The sequence below is a fragment of the Musca autumnalis genome, unplaced genomic scaffold (assembly GCF_047663935.1).
Source record: "Musca autumnalis isolate F117 unplaced genomic scaffold, ASM4766393v1 scaffold_1, whole genome shotgun sequence".
NCBI classification, from domain to species: domain Eukaryota; kingdom Metazoa; phylum Arthropoda; class Insecta; order Diptera; family Muscidae; genus Musca; species Musca autumnalis.
The window spans coordinates 4,181,471-4,201,028 of NW_027411644.1; the positions used below are offsets into that span (position 1 = coordinate 4,181,471).

General features: G+C 35.5%; 2 protein-coding genes across 2 annotated transcripts in view; both read left to right on the forward strand.

Moving 5' to 3' along the window:
- Positions 1 to 7,226, forward strand: part of LOC141389614 (uncharacterized) — a 136,851-nt gene extending 129,625 nt beyond the window's left edge. The window contains exon 4 of the transcript XR_012409126.1: positions 7,138 to 7,226. The gene's annotated coding sequence lies outside the window, so the exon portion shown is untranslated. The remainder of the gene's footprint in view (positions 1 to 7,137) is intronic.
- Positions 1 to 19,558, forward strand: part of tara (SERTA domain-containing protein 2 taranis) — a 100,169-nt gene that overhangs the window by 1,223 nt on the left and 79,388 nt on the right. The gene's annotated exons all lie outside the window — the stretch shown is intronic.

Consider the following 19,558-nt stretch of genomic DNA (forward strand, 5'->3'; position numbering starts at 1 on the left):
AAAACACAAATCAAATTCCTATCGCTTTTATTAAAACACTTCCGAAGATTAATGGCTATGGCAGAATGCAAACTCATATGCCTTGCATGGTTGGTCGGTCGTCTATCGCGACCCCGTTTACCCAAGTAATAAGGCGAATATGGGAATCAAAACAAAACCTGAAAAAATAACAACCAACCTCCCAAAATAAAGCATCAACAAAAAAGTTGTCGTTGTTGTTTTCTTTTTACATTCGCATAAATTCAATTCAATTCAAAGTAGTACAACAAGAACTACAACAACAACGACAACATTCATTTGCTAACTACAGATGGGTGATTTTTTTATTTTGGCATTGTAAAATGAAATATAATAAAAACAACCAAAGAGGCAGCAGGCAACACACATACCCACACACATATGGAGGGAAGAGGGAATGACAAGAAACACCACCTAAACGCTACTGAATTATGTCAAATATTTGCAAAATGTTGGCGCTGGCGCTTATGGTGCTCTCATTCTATGTCTGTGGTGAGATAAGCACCGATGATGATGATGCTGATGATGGGGTTACATTACATTGTTCTACACACAAAGGCAATACGTAGTACGTGAACATTTACATGTAATTCCGTTCACAGACAAGTCTTTTTTTCTTTTTTTGGTAAACACATGACAGCAATATTAAATTCATTGCTTGTTTTCATTTTTAATTTTTGCAATGAACTTGAAATAGAAAAAAGAGATTTGATTTCATATGGCATGAAATTAAATGTTTAGAAAAGAAAATAATTATTTGATTTTTCTTTAAGTAGGTCCTTGTATTTTTCTTAAAAATTATGAGTGAATTTTGTTTTGTCACAATAATAATAAAAAATTATTATAATAATAAAATAATTGTAAACTTTGTGTTTTCGGAAATGAATTTCACAGTAAAATTTATTTCATTTAACTATATATGGGGATTTCTGAGTGAAATCAGACACTTTTTCAAAATTAGGTTTTTGATTTCCTTTTTTTGCAGTGGCGATGTTGTTCAGCTGCAAAACATTTTAGTATATTTTCAGATTTTTTTGACTAAATTTTTAAAAATAACCACCAAATAGGATTTACAATTTTTGTAATTGATCGTAGTTTATTACAAAAACATTTCAAGAAAATCGAAGAGTACAATCACTGATAAAAATCGATTTTAAATATTAAATCGCGAAAATTGCATCCAAACCCGCTGTGCAATTTTTTTCTATTTTTTATTAAATAGCTGATAAAAAAAATAATGAAATACAACAAAAAAAGATTTTTTTAAATTGGACCAATATTAATTAAAGAGGTTATGAGTATTTCTTTGCATATAGTTTTTACAAGGCGTGATATCTCTGGAACCGATAGTAAAAAATCTGAAAATATACTGAAATGTTTTGCAGCAAAAAATAAAGGAAATCAAAAACCTCATTTTGAAAAGGTGTCCGATTTCACTCAAAATTAAATCTATACTTATAAAAGAGTTCAGTAATGATGACTCACTGACTCACTGATTCACTGACTCACTGACTGACTGACTGATAATCAACGCCCAGGCTAAACGGCTGGAGCTAGAATCTTGAAATTTTGGGTGAGGGTCACTCATGGTCCGAATAGGTCAGATAAGGCTCGGTTTTTGGAAATTCGAACTAGAACGGTACGAAAAGTACTAAAAGGTACTAAATATGGTACCCTTAGTATTAGGCAAACGCGAAGAGCTAGAATTCTGAAATTTGGAATGAGGTTCACTGATGAAGAGCTAGAAAGGTGTACAAAAGGGTTTTTGGAAATTCGAACTATAAGTGTACGAAAAGTACTAAAAGTTACTAAATTTAGTACCATTTGGTATTACGTGAACGGATAGAGCTAAAATCTTGAAATTTGGAATGAAAATCAAGGTTTAGAAGATGAGTTAATATAAGGAGGTGGTTTTGAAAATGTGTACTCATGTGTACGAATTGTACTAAATGGTACTAAATTTGGTACAATTTGAATTTGGGCGAACCTATAAAGTTGGAATTCTGATATTTGGAATTACTATTACTGTCGGAGTGTAGGATAGAGGTATTTTGGAAATTCTTACTTTTGGGTACGAAAAGTACTAAATGGTACCAAATTTGGTACAATTTGGATTTGGGTGATCGGATACATTTGGAATCCTTAAATTCGAAATTAAGATTACTGTTGGAGTGTTGGATAGAGGTAGGTTTGGAAATTCGGACCTATGGGAACAAAAAGTACTAAATGGTACTATATTTGGTACAATTTGGTTTTGGGGTGAACGGATATAGCTGGAATGCCGAGATTCGGAATAAGGATTACTGTTGGTGTGTAGGATTGATGAAGTTTTTGAAATTTTTAGTTATGGGTACGAAAAGTACTAAATGGTACCAAATTTGCTACAATTTGGATTACGATGATCGGATGCAGCTGTAATCCTGAAATTTGGAATTAAGATTACTGTTGCCGTGTAGGATTGGGGTAGTTGTGGAAATTCGTACTCGTGGGTACGAATAGTACTAAATGGTACCAAATTTGGTACAATTTGGATTTGGGTGAACGGATATAGCTGGAATCCCGAGATTTGGAATAAGGAGTACTGTTGGATTGTAGAATTGATAAAGTTTTGGAAATTTTTAGTTATGGGTAGGAAAGCATTTTTATTAGATAGAAAGCAATTTGTGAAGATTGGCAACGTAGCTTCGTTAGTAAGGAGAGTTGAAACGGGAGTCCCACAGGGCTCAGTTTTGGGTCCTTTGTTTTTCAATTTATATATAATTGACATATTTTGTAGAATTTCAGATGTTTGTGCTCATTTGTATGCAGATGATATGCAAATGCTGTTTACATCACCTAAAGAAAATGTCCGTGAGTTAATGACAAACATTCAAACATATATAAGAAGGGTTGAAGAATGGTGCTCTGAAAACTTCATTTCTCTAAACATATGCAAGTCTAAAGCAATGATATTTAATGTATCTTCTTGTGAAGTACCCCTTATCCATATAGGTGGTAATGTAATTGAATATGTTGATCATATGAAAACATTAGGAATATATGTTGATCAAAAGTTAAGCTTTAATGTTCACCATAATCATATTCTATCAGCAATTACTTTTGGTTTGCGTCGCCTTTATGGAATTACATGTAATTTGTCACTCGACATGAGGAAGACTTTAGCACGAGCCTTCCTGATGCCAGTTATTTTGTATGGAATAGAGGTATATACGGGAACTAATGTCACAAGTATATTGAATTTAAAAAGATGTTTTAACAGGATAATACGCTATGTGTATGGGTTACGTCCTAGAGAACATGTCTCACAATATTATTCTGATTTTCTGGGGTGTTCATTTGATAGCTTCATTAAACTCAGATTGCTTCTAATGTTTTACAAGGCCTTTAAAAATGGATCTCCGGATTACATTCAGTCTATATTTTCATTTGGTCCATCTATAAGAATGAGTGCATTGACATGCCCTAGGTTCAATTCTCTTATGATGCAACATTCCTTCGAAGTACGAATTTGTAGACTCTGGAACACTATTATACCATATGACGAGCGAAATTTTTCTTACACTATAACTGACTTTAAAAATAAAATCAGAAGGTACTTGCAATAGACACCAGTCTCTCTATTGATAATGGTTTTACTGTTTTTCTTTAATATAGAAATAATACCATGTCCATGATACATTTATATATTTTATATTATATAGTATAGTAGTATGATTTTGGTTATATTGCATGCCATTAATTAATTCTGCTTTGTAATTAAATTGGCCATATGGCTTAATGATTATGAATAAATAAATGAAATGAAATGAAATGAAATGAAAAGTACTAAATGGTAATAAATTTGGTACAATTTGTATTTCAGTGATAGGATATATTTGGAATCGTGAAATTCGGAATTAAAATTGATGTTGGAGTGTTGATAGAGGTAGGATTAGAAATTCGTACTTTGGATACGAATAGTACTAAATAGTACCAAATGTGGATTTGAGTGATCGGATATATCTGGAATTCTGAAATTCGGAATTAAGCTTATTGTTTGAACATAGCACTGAGGTAATTTTGAAAATTTGTACTTATGGGTAGGAAAAGTACTAAATGGAACTAAATTTGGTACAATTTGGATTTCGGTGATCTTATGTAGCTTCAAACCTCAAATTTAGAATTAAAATACCTGTTGAAGTGTAGGATTGATAAATTTTAGGAAACTTTTAGTTACTGGTAGGAAACGTACTAAATAGTACTAAATTTGGTAAAATTTGGATTTCAATGATAGGATACATTTGGAATCGTGAAATTCGGAATTAATATTGATGTTGGTGTGTTGATAGAGGTGGGTTTGGAAATTCGTACTTTGGATACGAATTGTACTAAAAGGTACCAAATTTGGATTTGAGTGATCGGATATATCTGGAATCCTGAAATTCGGAATTAAGCTTATTGTTTGAACATAGCACTGAGGTAGTTTTGAAAATTTGTACCTATGGGTACGAAATTTGGTACAATTTGGATTTGAGTAAACGAATAGAGCTGGAATCCTGAAATTTGTAATTAATATTGCTGTTGGATTGTAGGACTAAGGTAGTTTTGGAAGTTCGTACTTAGAGTACGAAAAGTACTAAATGGTACTAAATTTGGTACAAAGGTGATTTGGGTGAACGGATAGAACTGGGAACTTGAAATGTGGAATTGATATTTCTATTGGATTGTAGGATTGGGGTAGTTTTGGAAATTCGTATTTATGGGAACGAAAAGTTCTAAATGGTACTAAATTTGGGTGAGCGAAAAAGCTGGACTCCTGAAGTTTTGAATTAAGATTACTGTAGGGCTGTAGGATTGAGGTAGTTTTGGAGATTCGTACTAACGGGTACTAAAAGTACTAAATTTGGTACAATTTGGATTTAGATGAATGGAACTAAATTTGGTACAACTTGGATTTGGGTGAGCGAATAAAGCTGGACTCCTGAAATTTAGAATTAGGATTACTGTCGGATTGTTGAATTGAGGTAATTTTGGAAATTCGTACTTTTGGATACAGAAAGCACTAAATTTGGGAAAATTTAGATTTGAGTGAACGGATAGTGCTGGAATCCTGAAATTTTGAATTAAGGTTACTGTTCGAGTGTAAGAGTGAGGAACTTTTGGAAATTCGTACTTATGGTTACGAAAAGTATTAAATGGTACTAAATTTGTTACAATTTGGATTTTGATGAACGGATAGAGCTGAAATGTGAAATTAAGATGGCCGTTAAAGTGAAGGATTGAGGTAGTTTTCGAAAATCTTACTTATGGGTACGAAGAGTACGAAATGGTACTAAGTTTGGTACAGTTTGGAATTGGATGAACGGATATACCTGGAATCTTAAGATTTGGAACTACGATTAGTGTTTTTATTTTGTATTAAAGTCAGTGTAGGGTTGAAATATGTCGTAAGTATACGAAAAGTACTTAATGACACTCAATTTGTTGTTGGCTGTAGGGACAGGACAGTGCTGGAATCTGTGCGTTTTGGAGTTAGGGTGAGTATTGGTGTGCAACGTTGGTCTCGCTGTTAATGGTTAAGGATGAGATACGGCTGGTCTTTTTCGGACATAATGGGGGAGGAACAGTACTAAAATAAAAATAAATGTTGATTAAAATTCGCCATTTCCATATTATATACTGTTTATTTGCTTTTATATCTTTTCCGCATACGAAGTAGCGGGCACTTTGCTAGTCCCCATATATAATTAGTATCCTTTTTCGGTAATACTTACATTTACTTTTTCTTTATTTTCGATACGAGTAAAGAACAATTTAATAAAATGTTGAATACTACATTTCACATGGCATGCCTTCGATATCGTTGGCTTAATTTGTATATGGAAAGAAGAAGCAATCAATAATTATTTGTGATCCCTAAAAAGTACCTGCATGTAGAAAATAGTTAAAGAAAAATGTTCACCTTTAATCACTATTAATACCCGAAGACGTATCTTAAAATTCGTTTTTTGATTGAATCTAAACATAAAACTAAAATACATGCTATTGCTTAATTTCAAGCTTCTAAGTTTAAAAATAACGATCCTATTCAAGAAATGATATTTCGGAAATGGTATAACATTGTAGATTTTGTTGCAATTACGGATCCCATAAGCAAGCGTTTCCGCGTTTTTGGTTTCCCGTCTTGAGATAATAGCATTTTAAAGTTTCGCATCACAACTGCGTGGAGCTGACTAAAGAATATATGTATATTTTTGACTTGAATTGTTAACAATAGTAGGTAAAAAATTTGAAAAAATATAGAGGAATATGTATTGGAATATAAAAGTTATAGAGAAATTTTTAAAAATAGAAATTTTGACGATTTGTTCCATATCCGCACTTATGACACAAATGTTAAATATTGTACACCATATGGAACAAATTGACAAAAACATTTTTCCATCTTTGCCTCAATAAATTAAAACCTTCTAAATCGAAAATTAAAGTTCTGATTTTTGAATTTGGTTTCTAAAATTGCAAGTTTTTTAAATACTAATTTCATAAAATTAAGCTTTCTCGTCGAAGCGTGGATATTTCGGAAACTAGAGCAGATAGGAGACAGCCGACCAAAAATTCTGAAAGAGTCAAAAATGGCGTATCAAAATGTCAAATGGCGTATGGAACACTTAAGCATGACACTGAATTTACGAATTGAAAATTGCATCAGAATATGGTGACGATTAGGCGTATGAGTTATATGTGGCGTATATTAATATTACGCATACGCAGTTGTATGGAGTTCGGGTTTCGACATGACACCACAGCTATTTTTCTTGAAAGATCTCACATAACTTGTTTGTCGCATTCGTAACACACGAGTCTGGCCAGACCCACATAATTATTTATATTTTTTTAGTAAATTTTATTAACAGTTTCATACAAAAGTTATGTGACAAAAAACTTACAGGAAAACTATTCATTTAAACAATATGATTGAGTCACTAAAAACGGACATGTATCTATGAAGTAAACATTTGTGTTTTCCTGTGCCTAACCTCGAAAACCCTATTTATATTCCAAAGTACAACACAACATTTTGTTTCTGGGTATTCTTTAGAAAGAAGAGTTTTTATTGCATAACTTTACAACTTATTGCAGTGCAATAACGGTGAAACCAAGAGGTAAATGAAGGTATACATACATCAATCCTATAGTGAACCCTATTCTGGAACCGAAGCACCTCACAAAAAGAGAAGAAAGTCTGTGTAAGATGTTTTGTTTGCATAATTATGTGCATAATGTCAGAAATTATTACCAATGGATTATTTAGGTTGCGGTACGTTCATGAATTCTACACCCATCTTCTACCTTTGGGACCTCTTTATGTGTAATTTTGAATACATGGTGGAGGTGGTAGCGACAAATTTCATAAAGGGGTATTCATTTTGTCAAATAATGTTGGAATAAATCTAATGCAAAAATTCCGAAAATTTTCACCAAAATCTGGATGGGTCTGGCCAGACTCATGTGTTCCGAATGTGATAAGTATGTGAAAAAATCTTTATAACTCCTTTTCTGTTAATCCTTTGGAAAATTTCAGTAAGCTACCAGAAATCTCAGATCCCTAGTATAATTGTAACCTGGTTTAAAATACAAAATAAAATGAAAAAGTCTCTTTTCATAATTATGACAACCATAGCGACTTTAAAATTAGACCAAATTGTTGATTGTGGTCCACCCCAGTCTCTCCAGACTCGGGTGTCCAACGAAAGGTTAAATATTTAGGGGATGAAGTGGACCACAATCAAAAATTTGGTCTAATTTTAAAATCGCTAATTATGAAAAGTACAATTGACGAAAAGGTTAGAGTTTCGGAAAAGAAAAAAGGGGTACCATTTAGTAAATTTTCCAATATGTTATTTATGTATTTATATTTATAATTGCTCTTAAACAACACTTTCCGAACCTTAATTTAGGTGTCCAACTAGCGGTGCTATAACTTAGTATACGAGGTGCACTAAAAAACCTTCTGGCCTAGACAACTCGCAGTGTCGCCAGGTGTCATTTGACATTTTTTTTTGGAAAGTTTTGCAGTTTTTATCCTAAGCGTACTCAGGTCAGTTTGACATATGACCATGTGTTGGGTTCTTTACAGTGACTTGAAAAAATTACTTTGCGAAAAAAATGGAATTTACTTGTGAACATTTTCGTCCGGTCATTTTTAAAAACTTTCCACGTGGATAATCACGTCAAGAGTGCATCGATCAAATTAAATCTTTGTATGTCGATAAAGGACCATCCTATAGGACTATGAAAAACTGGTTCAATGAATTCAATCGTGGCGGACACACGCTAAAAAACGAAGGTCGTGAAGGTCGTCCAAAAACGGCCGTTGTGCCAGAAAAAACTTAAGCCGTGCGTGAACGGATAATCCAAGATCACCATGTTAAATACAGTCAGATAGAGACATCCTTGGGTATTTATTTCACCAACTAACATTCGATATTGCATGAACACCTGGCCGCAAAAATGGATTTTTCCCGCTAGATTCAGCAAAATGTATCAATCGCTAAAAAAAAGGATCTCGTGGATTAGTGCAAAGAAATTGTGCATAAAAACGATCGCGGTGCTTCAAACGGCATTTATAAGACCACCACAGATGACGAATCTTGGATCTATGCTTAGAAGCCCGAAACAAAACTAGAATCGACCGTTTGGGTCTCCGAAAGCGAGCCAAATCCAACCAGAGTTGTTCATGGAAATAGACCTTCGAAGCAAATGTTCGCCTGTCTCTTCGGCAACACTGACCGTGTGGCGACTCTACGGCTTGAGAAATAAAGGACGGTTAATTCTGAGCATTACACTACAATTTGTTTGCCCGAAGTCTCCTGAGAAATTCGAAAAACGAACAAGAGAAGACGAATTGTTCTGCATCATGACAATACGAGCTCTCACACATCGATTCAAACCAGCGCCTGTTTGACCACACAAAATGTGGAATTGATGGGTCATACGCCGTACAGTCCCCCCAGTCGGGACCAATGACTTCATTTGATTCCAGCAAATCAAGAAAAAGACGTGGTCAAAGATTTTAGTCGCCAGAATATGTTGTAAAAGCGTTCAAAAACGATGTTTTGGAGGTGTCTTAATCAAGCCACTGTAAACAACCCAACACATGGTCATATATCAAACTGACCTGAGTACGCTTAGGCTAAAAACTGTCAAACTTTCCAAAAAAACGTCAAATGACTCCTGGCGACACTGCGAGTTGCCTAGACCAGAAGGTTTTTTAGTACGCCTTGTATACCAGGGTCCTACTGGAGATGGCAACAATAGTTTTGTCTTTACGAAGAAAAGCATTGGAGTAGAGTGAACGAGTAAGAATAAGTTCAAACATAGACTAAAGGCCTCGGTACATAAATCGCTGACATTCTTGTCCCGAGTTAGGCTCGGCCGTTCTTTATTCTTCTACCAGAAATAACTTAAGCACGAAAGCCAGCCACGTATCTGTCAAGGCCTTATCTCCATTTGATGTTTCGAACCCACTGAGTTTCAAATGTCAATTCCAGAGCACAAACTTCAAATAAATCATCATAAAGAAGGTTAACCCGGCAAAAAGCTCTAATGCAAACGCCGTTAATTAGAGGCTTCATTTATATCAGAGAGTGCAGTCCCATTCCATATTCAGTTCAATGATATGCGGACATCCTAAAATTATACGGCACACAGAGGGGAAACATATACCTAAAGTTGCTCAAAACTCAAAATATGAAAATCGTTTTTTTATGAAAAAATTTTGATAAACGGCAACCAGACTCTTTTCTACATTTGCTATAACCATCCTCATCTTTGTAAGATTAACCAATCCAATGCAGCAGTCGATTGAACTCAGCCATACTGAAAACAAAAAGTAAATTTTCGAAAACTAAGAAATTAGGTGAACATTAAAATGACATTATTTTCGCGAAAATTTATATTTTTCAAGATTTATTGTTTTTGTACAGTCTCCGAACAAGATTAGCATTTAAAATTTTCAGATTGATTTTACATCTTTGCTCTTTAATAATGGTGATACATATCCTCTTTATGAAAATTTTTTATGATAATTTTTAACATTACTACAATTTCAGTAGTGAAAAAGTCTATTTCCCCGTCGTTTCCCGACCATAGTTTCTTCTAATGTTTTATGCGCTTGAGTCTCCAATATCAGATTCAATCATAAAAAATTGCGCATATTTGCGCCATTCCGAAAAAATCTAATTTTTCTCAACTAAAATATGAAATATTTTTATATGGAATTTCAAGGTTTACTAAATTTTGTTCCGCCGTATAACCGGGACTCTTATTTATCAGATTAAACCAACAGCTATCAAATATGTTTGCATTATTCAGAAACATTCACGGCTTTTCTCATGTGAATTGAGAAAAAATTAATTTAAGTAAGTTTCAAAAAATAAAATTTGGAATGAAATATATGTATATGGGACTATATATAAATCTGTACCGATTTGTTTAAAAATTGGCTCAATGTTTTTTTAGGCTAGTTCAGGTTGCATGTGTCAAATTTCAGTGATTTTGGTGCATTTTTATCTCACATCAGATGCGAATACATATGGAAGCTGCATACAAATCTGGGCCGATTTTAATTATTTTCTATAGGATTAATCCTTGTACAGAAGATATGCTTTGTGCAAAATTTTATATCAATCCGACTATAAATAAGCTTTCTAGGGCTTTTGATCAACTTTTAACACAAATTTCCCCTCTGTGCGGCACTCTAAAATATGTTCAAAAACAATTATACGTGGATGTGGTTTTCAATGTGTACCTGCTTAATGTAGCCAAAGATGGCATATGTCGTAAAGACAGCATCCCTAATCTTCGAAAATAGTCATGTTGCAATATTCCCACCCTTTTTATAAATTTCTATCAAAATTGCTATCTCCTATCTTCCGCCATAGAAGTCGCTACCAAATCTTATTGTATCCTTAGCTCGCGTTTAGTGAAAACACTGCTAATCACCTCTAACGTAAAAGATAGTAAATATTTTGAAAATAGTAAATTCTTGCATATTTTTGGAGCAGACCAATAATGAGTTATGCTTTGCATGGGACAATTGGCGTCTTTGCCAAAACATAGCTATCAGCCATACCGTAAATACAATTCAATGTATTTCCATCAAGGATTACGTCTGACACACACACACACCGACACAAATTATTTTAACTATCCCCCCATTGATTCATTTCTTGGCTATTTGCAGGTTGTGAAGTGGTCAATGGTAACAGGTGAGAAATCTTTATTGGACATTGTCGTGACAATGGTAACCCCATAAATAATGGAAAGCGTGAAGCGTGTGCTCACCACAACCAATTTTTAGACACAAAGGTTAGAAGACGATTTTGTCCATAGCTTGGTTTTCGTTGATGATGATTATATTTTTTCTCCACTGAAGAATTCGCAACAATGGGAGGGCAGGCAGCAGCAGTGTTTGTGTGCCACGATTAAAATTTTTTATGAATGAATGACTAAAGCAAAGGATTCTTTGTGTTCCGTCGCTGTGTCTGACTAGTAAAGTTCTGCGGAGTAATGTTGTTGTCTTGCTGCTGCAACCACAAATGTTGTAAAAATATTACTCGAAAAGTTGTTGCTTCACTCCTTTTTAGAATCGTGCGACACATAACATCAACAGACTGTTCTGCACGCTTGTCTGATAGCATAATGGCCACGCTTTGCCGATACATAGCACGTTTGACATTAAAATATGTAACAAAACAAAAACAAGAAACAATCATCTTAGGAATCTCCTCCGTGTTTTTTTTTTTCATTCATTCAAAATTTTAGCAAGTGTCACATCAGAGCTGTGAAGAGGAACATGTGAGTGAGTATCGATATGGGAGTGTGTTTGTGTAGATTTGCCACTTTTGGCAAAGGGGGTTAGGTGAGGTCGTGCCTCGTTGTCTTTTTATATTGATTTAATTTTTATGCTCGCTCTCTCTCTTGCTTCGTGATACTGGAACTTTGGCTCAGTGCATTTTCTGGCTCTCTGTTATAATTTTATTACCGGTGACACAAGTGGTTCCTTTTCGAAACAAATAAAATAATAATACAGCATATGTACATACATACATACTCGTACATATGTATGTACGTAGTCTTATGCTTGCCATGCTTGTTGTTGCTGCTGCAATGCAGTTGTGGATGTTGCCCCTGCTGTCATTACTACAAACATTATTTAACAAGGCAAGTAAATGTTTTATTTTATTTTTATTTGTTTCTGAAATGTGCGCTCTACTCTCCTCATCGAAGCCATACATACGAACATACAACATAAGTTTGCACGAGTGGTATAATATTTAAGTATGTGTGTAGGTATGTCGCAAGTTTTTTTTTCTTTTTTTGGGAAAGCCTGTTCGGTACATATCATCGACGGTTGTAGATTAGAAAATGGAAAGCAAAACAAAAACCGAAAAAAGGGTTTATTGTTGTTGTTCTTCTTCTTCTTGTTTACAATTCATTTTCATTTTATTGAGTTTTTCTACTACATTCTTGTTTTATGTATGGCAGGCAGGCATTTAGAGCATTGCTTGGCTTCTGCCAACGCTTCAGTCACTGCGGCAGAGTTAGATCATTTAAAATTTGCCTCTTTCGTTTCATTTTTTGGAGCTTAAATGTGTAGTTGTTTTTATTTTTTGGGCTTTTTTACAATGCGTTCCATATTAATGCGTTCTCGACAAGACAACAACAACAACAGCTGCCACCACTTTTCGCACCAGCTACACCAGAAATTCATAGCTAAACACCGAACGGCCTTTGCACTCTTGATTCATCATCAAAGGGTACAAATGAATGAATGGAATGGGTGGATGGATGGTTGGCTGACTGGGTGTATGAATGAATGATTCGGGGCTGGTTGTAGCTTCTACTAATGCCGCTGATATGCATGTTCTCTGTGGCTGTGGTTGTTGCCAGCAGAGGCAGCGACCGCTGCAGCTGCTGAGTGTGGTGAGTGTCTTTATTTATTTAATCGTTTTTTATTTGTCATTTATTTCTGTCTTTTTATAATTCCGATTTTTTTGTCGGCAACATTTTTCATTAGTTTGGCACGCGCCATCGCATGTGGTCGTAGGTCGGGATTCGCTGATTTTTTATGGTTCTTTTGCTGGCGTTTTGATTATTGTTTTTGTATTGTGTTGCGTTTTTAATGATGATTTGTTGTTTGTTTTTCCTGCTTTTGTTTCAACATCAGTCAGCCAGCCAGCCAGCCTGGCAGTCACTCAGGCAGTCAGTTGTTGTTGTAGCTGTTGAGGTGTTGACAAGTGGTTGTAGTCACTAACAACGTCCATATGGCAGAGAGTACATAATTATGGTCCCATAAATCATTTTTAGCTAAATGTTGTGTTTTAATTTGGCGCTTAAAATCTTTGTTGGACATAAATGAGTAAAGATATGACGTACATGCATAAATAAATATTGAGATACGTACAGTGCTGCTCAAAACATATGCAACTCAGATGCCTATATCACTTTTAACCTATTTTTGGGGACATTTTGTGTTTTGAAATATATTTATTTTTGCAGTTGGATTCTTTATTGACCCTACTTTCAAGATTTAAAAATGATTATTCAGTTTTTAAAACTTACCTTAAAGAAATGTGGGAAATATCGGAGGATCTCGTGTTTTGGCCTGCTCAAAACATATGCAACTCCGTGGTTCAAATAACTATTACCTACTTTTTTATGAGTTTTTTTGCATTGATTCTTATAAGAAGGTTTTTAGTAAGAAAAGGGGGACCAAAAGCTTTCATGAGGGATACATTTTATAACGCCTATGTTTAATTTTGACAGACAAGTATTCCAAAAACAAGACATTTCAAATGTTTTAAGAAAAACAAAAGTTATTGTCCGAAATTTGTATCAAAGATATGGAAAAATATTTATTTCTCAAAACTGTGGATCAAACGCAGTCCAAAAGTAAACATAAGGACAGTACGATATTTAAAATTAAGCTGTATACTGCGAAAAAAGTACTAAAATCGTCATAAGATGGGAAGGAGGTGAATGTACAACTATATCTACTGCATGGGATAATCAAATAATGATGCGAATTATTAAGCGGTATTCTCAGAGGTCACCAACAGATGTTAAATAAAGGCTTTACATCGATAAATCTATATAAAACTCTCCGATACATGCCATAGATACCGGTGTACCAATATTGACAAATTTTAGGAAAACAGTAATTTCCAGGAAAATTTCAGTTTTTCATATAAATTTTGCAAAAATTGTTTGGAATCGGTTTTAGAGTTGTAAAAACGAGTACTTTTCGTCGACTTAAATTAATATTTGAGTTATATGACTTGAAAAAATTTACTTGATCACCAGAACGAATGATAATCCAATTTGTCCCCTTATACAAAAAAGTGGACCCAAAACGATGGTGTTTTAAATTGACCTGGAGATATTTTTATGGACAGAGATGACACTGGAGGCATGAGGTCGAGATATTTATTAGATTTAAAAACTAACCGAACATATAATATGTCGAAATCGCACCACGTACATACCACAGATGCCGTATAATAGGGTGTTTTGGCATAATACCTCCACTAAACGTACATATAACCACGTAAAACTTGTAATTTTTGCATATATTTTTTGTGTTCTTATCGTTTGCGTTCAGAATAAGTAATCTAAAATCGTATAAAAGGTTTCGGGGCCCTAAAATAGACTCTGGACTGTTGAAAATCGAATAAAATCTAGGAATTTTACAATTATCCTTAGCGACAGGATTTCAAAGGATATATTAATTTATTTAGTATACTGGATACCTTTATGATGTGTCCAGATAATAAATAAAAGGTTTAACTCACAATATATTATCAAAACAAAAATAATATCTTCAGATTTTGAATCAAGTTTTCTCAGTTGCAAATGTTTTGAGCAGGACCAAATGTGAGTCCGAGCTTTGTTTTGTATATTTTTTATAAAATAAGTACAATTATGGTTACTTATTTTTTAAATCTTTAAAAAGCGGTCAATAAACAATCAACCCACAAAAATATTTTCATTTTAAATCCATAAATTACCTCAGAACTATATAAAAAATTAAGTAGTCATTCCAGTTGCAAATGTTTTGAGCAGCACTGTACATATGTATGTAGTGTGTATGTTTTTGTTGAATAGAAATATAGGGCAATGTCAGTGCTAGCGTTTCAGAGTTCATTTACCTATCGATATACTTACTATTCGTTGAGAAAACAAATCGGAGGTATTTAAAGTGGATCAAAAGCTAAGTAAATATTATTCATCTTCGATGTATCAACTGCGAAAAATGTTGATTTAGACTAGATGCGTTTGAAGATACGTACATACATATGTATATCTAAACGATTTTGCCCTGGGGAATATATAGTCAGTTCTTATTATTTATTCTGCTGACAACACTCAGAGTGAAATTCAAAGTCGATGTCACACATGGAACTACTTATTGATCATATTATGATAAATAAAATGCACATAGGCATATGCCTAAACTGCACAGTTTTGAAAATTCCGAAATTTTTGGTGGGCGGTACTCGATGCAGTTGGACCGACAAATAGATAAATAGAGAAATATTACGAATAAAAGAATGACACAAAGTTTGAACCAATGACATTTGCAAACGATTCTCGACAGCCCTTAAACCGTACTTAACTCACATAGCGACGAGATTTGCTTGCAAGGAAAATTATTTTTTTTATGGAAATAATATTTTTGAGACTTTTTAGCATTTTTTAAATATAATCTGCTGCAAAAATTGCATGACGATCCGGGAAGTATGTTGAGTGGGGTGTGCCCGAAGGAGTGGACTGTCCATATTCGAAGTTGATATATGTCTGGAAGAAATACTACGATGTGCAAAGTTTGAACCAAATCGAGTTCACCCTTCCAGAGTTATAGTGCAAAAAATTGAACTTGATCTAAGTTTGAACAACATATCGTCGATGTCATACTTAAGTGTTCCATACGCCATTTTCCCGTTTTGAGATAATCACATTTTAATGTTTGTGTCACAACTTGACAAGATTTATTATTAATAGTATACAGAACATCTTTGCCAAAAGTTAGAGCAATATCTGTTGGAATAAAATAGTTATAGAGAATTTTTTTAAAAATAGAATTTTTGTCAAATTGTTCCATATCCACACTTATAACTTATGACTTACTTAGTTGGCCCATTACAGAACATTTGACTTTTGACTTTTTGGAATACCGCGCCTTTTCATGCTCCATCGAAGCTTAGGCCTGCCGATTCTGTATTCTATATGTATTTCATACACCTTTTTAGCGGGTTCATCATCGCTCATTCTTATAATATGGCCTAGCCAACGCAATCGTTGCATCTCGATACGTTTAACTATATGCATGTCTTTGTATAGCTTATATAGCTCGTGGTTCATACGACGTCGATATTCACCGTCAACGCAAATCGGCCCGTAGATCTTTCAAAGAATTTTCCTCTCAAACACACCAAGCACTGCATTATCTGCTTGCGCAAGTACCCATGCTTCGGAGCCATACATTAGCACGGGTAGTATCAGCGTTTTGTATAGTGTTATTTTTGTTTGACGAGATGTGACTTTGTTTTTAAATTGCTTACTTAAACCATAGTAGCATCTGTTGGCCAACACAATTCTTCTTCTTATTTCACAACTGATGTTGTTTGTTGTGTTTATGGCAGTGCCGAGGTAGACGAAGTCTGTAACTACCTCAAAATTGTAGGTACCAACTTCCACAGTTGGTCCGAGCTCTATGGACGCTTTGCGCGTCGACACCATCAATTTGGTCTTTTCGCCGTTTACCGCCAGACCCACTTTCGCAGATTCTGCTTCGACCTTCCTAAAGGTATCAGTTACTTCCTTCACTGATCATCCCATTGTGTCTATGTCATCAGCATAAACAAGTAACATGTGGCTATTGGTGTAAATTGTGCCATTTCTTTTGACATTTGCATCTCGTATTACCTTTTCCAGCAAAATGTTGAATAGATCACACGAAAGGCTGTCTCCTTGTCTGAAACCTTTTTTGTTACAAAATTCTTCGGAGAGGTTCTTTCCAATTTTAACTGAGGACCTAGTATCAGTTAAAGTCATCTTACAAAGCCGGATGAGCTTTGCGGGGATACCAAATTCAGACATTGCATGGAATACCTTTGATCGGAGGGGGTTGTCGAATGATGCTTTATAATCGACAAAAAGGTGATATGTGTCGATCTGCATCTCTTGGGTCTTCTCTAGGATTTGCCGCAGGGTAAATATCTGGTAATGGTGGACTTGCCAGGTCTAAAGCCACATTGGTATGGTCCAATTATTTCGTTGACCATTGGCCTTATGCCCCTATAGTTGGAGCATACAGTCTTATCTCCTTTCTTGTGGACGGGACATAGGATGCTCAGGTTCCAATCGTCGGGTACGCGTTCTTTCTGCCAGATGGTGCTAACTAGCTGATGCATACACCTTATCAGCGCGTCGCCTTCGGTTTTAAACAGCTCGGCTGGTTAGCCATCGGCTCCTGCTGCTTTATTATTCTTCAGCCGATTGATTGCTGTTTTTACCTCATCTTGACCGGGCGGTATACATTCTATACCATCTTCTGGGATTGGATCTGTGGTATCATCGTCTTCGCTACTATTGGATACCAGCATATTGGAGAAATATTCCTTCCATATCCTGAGCACGCTATCTGTATCTGTTACCAGATTACCTTGCTGGTCTCTACAGGAGGATGTGCCTGTACCAAAGCCATCTGTTTGATGCTTCACTTTTTGGTAGAGTTTCCGGACTTCATTCTGGCTCCTGTACATCTCGATGTCATTTCTCTCTTTTTCTTGCGGAAAAGACGTTTCTCTTCTCTCATTTTCTCCTGATATCTCTCTCGTGCACTACGCGTTTCTACTGATTGTAAAGGAGCTCTATTTGCCGCATTTTTCTCTTCGGTATCAGCACGACACTCCTGGTCATACCATGAATACCTTTGTGGAGGACTCTGGAATCCAAGTATGAATTTTGCGGCTGTTTGCATGGAGTGGGCAATATTTTACCATTGTGTTGTTATGTTATCGGGATAAGGAGTGCTCGCGTTTGGCAATTGGGCTAGTTGAGTGGAATATGCTGTGGCTATCTGTTGTGTATGCAGCCTATCGGTGTCCAACTTCCGCGTTGTGTCTGTTCGTGCTTTATTTGAAACGTTTAGACGGGTACGTACCTTTGCTGCAACAAGGTAGTGGTCCAAATCAATGTTTGCGCTTTGGAACGATCGTACATCCAACACGCTGGATGAATGTCTTCCATCTATCACAACATGATCCATTTGATTACTTGTTCTTTGATCTGGAGACAGCCAGGTGCCCTTATGAATATCGAGATGATTAAATCTGGTACTGCTAACTACCATGTTTTTTGCAGCTGCAGAGTCTATCAGCCTCATCCCATTGTCAGATGTTTCACTGTGGAGACTGAATTTCCCGACTGTTGGGCCAAAGATATTCACCTTTCCAATTTTGGCATTAAAATCGCCTAGAATGATTTTAATGTCATGGGCAGGGCAACGGTCATATGTTTCTTCTAAGCGCTCGGAAAATATATCTTTGGTCTGTTCGTCCTTTTCTTCAGTGGGAGCATGAGCGCAAATAAAGCTGATGTTGAAGAATTTAGCTTTTATTCGAATTGCAGCAAGTCTTTCATTTACTGGGGTGAAGCTTGATACCAGATGTTTTAGTCTCCGACTAACTACGAATCCGCAACCAAACTCATGCTTTACGTCATGGCAGCTATAATACAGTCCGTCACCTTTAGGTGTTCTTGTGACGCCTTTCCCAATCCATCGTATTTCCTGTATGGCAGTAATATCGGCCTTGTACTTTTCAAGTACGTCTGCCAATGCGAAGACTGCACCTTCTCTATAAAGAGTGCGATCATTCCAGGTGCAGATTCGCAGATCATGGTCCTTAAAACGTTTGCGGGGTTCGTCAACTTTAGAGGGGTTTGTTTTTCTTTTCTTTCGTTTTTTCATAGTAGGCTGTTTTTCTAGGGGAGGGTTACTAACCCGACGCCCAAACCCAAGTTTTTAACGTTCTTATGGGTGAACGCGTGGCACATGTTAGCTCACTACCTTTAACGGGTGTTAAAGGCAGTTCCCCAGGTGACACCACGGGGAGGTCAGTGTCCACTTGAGATGAAAGAGGGACCAAGATAAATCCTGTGTTTTGCCATGTTAAAACCGGTTAGGACCGTTCCTTGGTATCTTCCATCCCCTACGTCACCCACTTATGACACAAATGCAAAAAAAATTTTAAATTATATGGAACAAAGTGACAAATAAATTTTACTACATTTGCCTCAATAAATTCAAACCATCTAAATCGAAAATTAAAGTTTTGATTTTTGGAATGTATTTTTAAATTCGTAAGTTATTAAAATATTAATTTCATACCTGAAAAGAACTTAAGCTTTCGGGCCGAGAGGTGGATATCTCAGAAACTAGAGCAGATAGGAAAAAGCTGAAAAAAGCAAAAATTCAGAAAGGGCATACGCGAAA